Genomic DNA, 6,000 nt, shown 5'->3' with positions numbered 1-6,000 from the left:
AATCAGGAACCTCCTGACCACTAAAGGCTGATGCTAAGGAGGGGTTGGCAACATGAAGCAGGGGCTGGAGGAAAGACAGGAGCACCCGACTGGGCAGTAGGGCAGTCTAGGATGGCAAAATCATGTCCCTAGTTGTGCAATGCCTTGAATGTGTAAAAGATTCAAATACTGCCTGAAGAAGATAACAGAAGATCATGCATGCTATGTCTTCAAAATGCCCCGACAGCTCTTGAAATTATAGCTTTAATGCCATTTATTGATTTGTAACTACAGAGACAATAAGTGTATCGCAAAGTGAGGGAAGAGGTCTTTCTCTTCACGTCAGGCAGTGAAAAATGTTGGAAAACACTCTTATTTGTCACAATCTCTTGCTGCCCTCACAGGAGGGACTAGTGAGATGTTTGCATTCTCAGATACTGCGTTTTCAGAAAGGTAGAGAACATCAACCTTTCCATACAAACCAGCCTGGAGCAAAAAGGGCCAAGCTATTTTGGGAGATGAGAGATAAGGAAGCCAGAAAGCCTTTTCAGAGATTTGTCTTAACTTGCAAAGGTATTTTCTTTGCGAAAAGAATTCACATAGTTGTTTGAAATGTTCTGTCAGCTCAGATTTGCTTTCAGACAAAACTTGGTCATACACCATCCTGACTAAGCCCTTTTGGATTAGATTCTTTAATAACACTCTTTGACTTTCTGGGTTGAAAAGTAATTAAAATGTAAAAAAAAAAAAAAAAAAGAGGGATCAACAGTAATGAATGGTTGATTCAGAAAGCAAAGACTGATCAATATTGGGGTTCAACAGGGATCAATATTGTTCCAAGCACTTGTTAATGTGTAAAACCAACTTCACTCATTTCCAAAAGGGTTGAGGAGTGGGGAGCTTGGATCCGGGAGGTTTGTGCTTCAGCCCAGCTCTAATGCTTTTTCATTAGTGGAGAGCAAGCTGAACAGCAAAGTGTTAAAATTGGCTGGAGATTTAATGAAGATTTGGGAAAACAGGCAGAAAGATCAATTGTAGATATGGACCCTAGAGTATATCCTCCCCTAAAAAATTGTAGTTAGACACCTAAATTTTGAAATGGAAGAACTGGAAGCTAAAGAGATCAAAGAAACCCAAGAATGATTGCATTATGGTTGTATTATTTCCTTTTCTTGTAGTCTAAAACTTTATACCCCAGTTTAATCTGAGATATACTACAACTATAGGGCTAACACTGCAGACAGATAACTTGCGTGAGAAGTGTTTTGAATCAGCTTACCCTCTTTGTAAACTGTGCTTAGACAGCAAATGGTACGTTCCAATTTCTGTTGAAAATTTGAAATGTTTCCTTTTAACGTGTTCTTAAATGGAACATTTCACTCTTTTAAAAACTGTGATTAGAAACTAAGTACAAGCAGAACTGTTTCCCCCACGTTAAAAAAACATGAAATTAAGCGTTTTGTCCGCCCCAGCCCTTGGAGGAGCGGGCAGGTGGAAGAAGGGCTGCTGTGTGAGAATAAAAAGGTTTGGGTCAACCCGAAACCAACTGCAAGGAGCGAGAGCCGCCGAGCCGGGCGCCCCGCCCGTCAGCGACGCAGCTCCCCCCCGAGCGGCTGCCCGGCGGGCTGCAAGCGCCTCTCCGCTGTCCTGCGGGGGCCCCGTTCGCCGGCCCGGCCGGCGCGGGGCGGGGCGGGGCCCCGCGGAGTGACTGCCTCCGCGCCCAATTAGAGCGGCCGCGCGGCGCCAGGCCCCGCCTCCCTCCCGCCCCGTCGGGGCGGTGCGGCCCCGCGGCGGGCGGTGACGCCAGCGGGCGCCCGGCGCGGCGCAGCGCGGCGCGGCCCCGCTGGGTCGCGGCCGCCGCGTGCGAGGGCGCGGACGTGGGCGCGGGCGGGCGGACGGGCCGGGGCGGAGCGGAGCGGAGCGGGCGGCGGCGCGGAGCCGGCAGGGGAGGCGCAGCTGCCGCGGCAGGGCCCGCGGGGCGTTGGGCGCAGGTAAGGGGCGCCCCGGGGCGCGGCGGGGAGGGGGGTCGGGCCCCGCCGGGAGCGGCGCCAAACAAAACCAAACTGCAGCAACTTTGCGCGGCGGCGGGCTGAGCGCCGCGCCGTGCCCAGCCCCGCCGTGCCCAGCCCCGACGGCGCCCGCCGCGCCGCCCCCGCGGGCGCTGCTCGGCGCGGCTCGGCTCGGCCCGGCCCGGCCCGGCCCGGCCCGTGGCCGTGGCGGGGGTCCCGCGCTCCCTGCCCGCCCCGCGCCTCGGGGGGCGGCTTAGCCGCGGTTTGGCCTCCGGGGAGGCGGGTGCGGGCGAGATCGCGGCCTCGGTTTGCCGCCTGGTCGTCTCGTGGGCTTGGGTTTGCGGGTGGAGCGGGAGGGCTGAGCTTAAGCGCTGCTTTTGCTGCATCCTCGCTGGAAGGGGAAAGCGGGGCCGGCTCAAAGGGGGGCTCTGTAATTAGCTTGTGACTTTCTGTAAACTTATTTACGTGCCTGGAACTGGCGTAGCGTTTCGCAAAATTTTGGGGAGAGGCAAGCTCCGGTTTAGTCTTTTCGGGCTTTAGTGGGACGTTTCAGCTGCAAGTACTGCAAAACTTATGTTGTGAGTTGTTCCTTGAACTAACAGATGTGTTTTGCTTTAAGGCCTGGGGTTCGTACATCCTGTAATTATTTCTTTTAGATACTTCTAAAAACTGAAATAGCCATGTGAACAAACTCACACCCTGGCTGAGGTGCAGCTGTAGCAGTAAAAAGGTGCTTTATGCCTATGTAGTTATTTCCATGTGGGAAAAGAAAGAAGCTGTGTTGTTGAACGCTTTGCAGTGGTGTAGCAACGTGCATGTGCTCTCCTGTGGAGGCGAAGCACTGCTGACTTTGTGCAGAAGCACAGATGAAGTGTTTAGGGCTTGAGCTCGACTGTGCCTGGAGCCTTCAGAGACTTTGCTCGTTCTTTTTATTCCAGCCCAAGGAAAGACACTATCAACAGCAAAATGCATGTGTAAGCTTTGATATGTATTGAAATGGCAGCATGGTTGAGCAATACAAATATCTGCATTCCAAAAACTAAACAAAAATGGGTCACTCCAAGTGAGAATGTTCTTTGTGCTTACTGTCAGATATCTGATCATGTAAGATCTTCCGGTGTGCCAAATCCAGATTTATGGTTTCTATTAAAGGTAACAGTCATAGCTGGAGGACTTATGCTTGTGAAGGACAAAAGTGACTTATGACCATAATAAAAACCAGGAATATACATATCAGTGAAACTAGTTTGCTCAGGGAGGCAGTATGGCAAATTGGTTAGAGAGGCATCCCAGTAACCAGGAAAACTAAAATCTGTTTAAACTCTTGGTTCTAAATGCAGCCAACATTTTTTGTCTCTTAACAATTTCTTGTGAGTAGGAAATTAAGAGCTGAAGTGTCCCGTAGTTCAGCTTTGATCCCATTCCAGGAGCGTTTGACAATAGGATTTAATATCATTTCCTAGAAAGCTGTATCATGTAGATCAGTTCCTAGAAGCAAAAGGAATTCTTCTGTTTGCCAGTGAGACTGACTGTCAATGGGTGCCGTACTGCTCATAATTTAAGATTGGTGTTCCTGTGCCTGGAGTATGAAGTTGATGTTTCTGTCCTCCCTGTTGGCGGTAGGAGCCCCACGTGTTAGCCCAGCTGTAGAGCTTGGTCCTTAGGAGCTGATTCTCTATCTTAAGCTGCATTGCTCCAGTTTTGGGGCATGCCCCCTTTGAACAAGGTGCTGTTAAGTGTTCAACAGCTGCTGACCCTCTTAAATGCGACGCTGGCGAAAGCCTGAGTCAAAACACATGGGTCCAGACTCAAGCACTTCCTCAGCTTTGGTGAGTTTTGACCTGGGTTTTCATGCTGTTTGCTGCCTCAGTGCTGGGTTTAATAGTTCTGGTGAAAAATACTTAAGTTAATCTGTCTTGTGCATGTGTGTCTACGGCAGATCCACGCTCCTGAAATGTGGGTGGATAATATTTCTGCTTGTCCCTGAAAATGCAGGGTGAAGCACCTTGAAGTCAGGGATGTCACATGAGGTGGAAGGCTGTGTTGAATGTGATTCTTTTTTTCCACTTGGATCCAAATCCTGGGCAGAAGAGCATGACCGAGTAGTTGGTCTGTTCTGGAGTAGATAAAGGGTCTGACAAGAATCCTCTGTCTCATTACTGTACCACCAGTTTTCCAAGTGGCTCTCTGGTAGAAGACCCTGTGTCCAAACTGTTCCGTTTCCCTCTTTCTCTTATAATAAAAGCCCAGTTCTGCAGGTGATGAGAGGGAAAGAGATGTAGTGGGAAATTTCCTCTTTGTTTGCCTCCTTAGAGTCAAGTTGTCCTTGGGTGGCATTTTTTATTGCCGCTGTTGGAGAACTGTGGGCTAGATGGACCTTCAGGCTGAGCCTGTAGGACATTTCTTATACTATTGATTTTAAGTGTTTGTTTTACTTTCCTGGGGAGCTTCTGCAGCTGCTGTTTCTGTGTCTTTTAACTCCTGTGCAGTGCTGTGCTAGAGGCTCTCTTGTTGAGACAGTTTGTCACCTTGTTGGACAGCTTGCCCCTACTGTATAGTAGTAGCTTCAGAGAAGAGATGTCTCACTGACTTGACGCAAGGCCAACACACGCTGTGCATGGCCTCACGTCTGCTGTTTCCAGCTGCTGTGAGCCAAGGTGTCAGACTGCTTCTGCTGTGGGCTGCACTGCTAAGGCAGTGTAAGACGTGTCAGGAAGCAACATTGGGTCCTGGTGAAAAGGTCTGTGGAGGGGAATGGGGAGACTTTGCTTGCCGCCTGTGTCTAAGTGAAGATAGGTGTTAATGTTTCTGAAATTACGGTCATTCCCAGGAGACTGAGGTTCCCGTGCAGTGCTGACAGTCTGTCTGGTCCCATCACTCACTCGTGACACAGGCTATGAAGCCTGTTGCCTGCTCAGCAGTCAGGTCTGAATGGTTGGACGTGGCAGGTCTTGAGAACAAGAAACACGGCATGCTGTGAGATGCATGATACGGCATTCTTCAGGAGGTCTTGTGTCTCTTGAATCCATCCAACTAGGGCTTCTGTGAGGTTTCTCTCTTTCATAGCTTCAAGGGAAGGTTTTAATATTCATGGAAACCTCCTGGATTCCTTGAAGTAAGAGGTTTGGGCCAAAGAACATTTAGTCACTTTCTTAACAGCTGTGTGATTGCATCAAAAGATACCTTTGGCTTACTGAAGACAGGAGAGTGTTGCTGCAAACCCATTTGAATAACTGACTGGTTTCCTTTGTCATGCTATGTGTTATCTGTGAAGATGGGGGAGCATTGAGAGGTGACTTGACCATAAATCTGATAGAGATAGTCCAAAAATGAGTCTCTGACTCTTGAGATGGGGTAAGAGGAGTGCAAGAAAGTAACTGCCTATGACTGGGAGGTCCACAGTTTTGTTTGGAGTAGTTTTCAGTAGAAATAGTCATAGCCCACATTTTGGGCAGGATATAGGGAGATAACTGAGCATCCCGAAAATCCTTGTGGTGTAAGATGTGGTTGGCAAAGCCCCCTTCGCACTGTTGAATCTCCTTGCTTCTTGTGAAGAAGGTCCCTGCAACCTGTGCCTTAGCTCATAAATGGTAGTATGCAAGTTAGCAAGTTGGTATACCTGAGACACTTCTCATACTTCCCTAGTTATTTTCAGGCCTCAAAGTAAAACTCGAGCTATGTTGCTGCTTTAAAGCTGTGCAATTACAATCTGACCTCTTTCTGTCTGTCCTAGCCAAATCTGTAATTTTATAAATGCCGAGAATAAGTTTATTAGAAGGTTCGGACTGATTTTGCTGTGAGTGCTCTTTCTGTATGGAGCTCTTGTGTGCAGACCTGGTTGTGTGCTAAGAAAAAATAAAAACACTGACTATCTTCCTATATTTAGGCTGAATGGTGACCTCCCTGCCCCATTGTGACTGTGACATCCCATTAGTCATCTCAGTAGTGACTTTGTTCGTGGATCCAGTCCAAGAGAGGTAAACTACATTGCGTTGCCTCATGTTTATTAGTG

General features: G+C 48.8%; 1 protein-coding gene across 11 annotated transcripts in view; it reads left to right on the top strand.

Moving 5' to 3' along the window:
- The first annotated feature begins 1,885 nt into the window (after positions 1-1,885).
- Positions 1,886-6,000, top strand: part of PPFIBP1 (PPFIA binding protein 1) — a 125,182-nt gene continuing 121,067 nt past the window's right edge. For all 11 annotated transcript variants that reach the window (XM_067305732.1, XM_067305778.1, XM_067305784.1 and 8 more), the window contains exon 1: positions 1,886-1,970. The gene's annotated coding sequence lies outside the window, so the exon portion shown is untranslated. The remainder of the gene's footprint in view (positions 1,971-6,000) is intronic.

Source organism: Apteryx mantelli, chromosome 1, assembly GCF_036417845.1.
Source record: "Apteryx mantelli isolate bAptMan1 chromosome 1, bAptMan1.hap1, whole genome shotgun sequence".
In the NCBI taxonomy this organism is placed as follows: Eukaryota; Metazoa; Chordata; class Aves; order Apterygiformes; family Apterygidae; genus Apteryx; species Apteryx mantelli.
The sequence above is the reverse complement of the archived record's forward strand: the minus strand, read 5'-3'. Positions and strand labels throughout refer to the sequence as shown.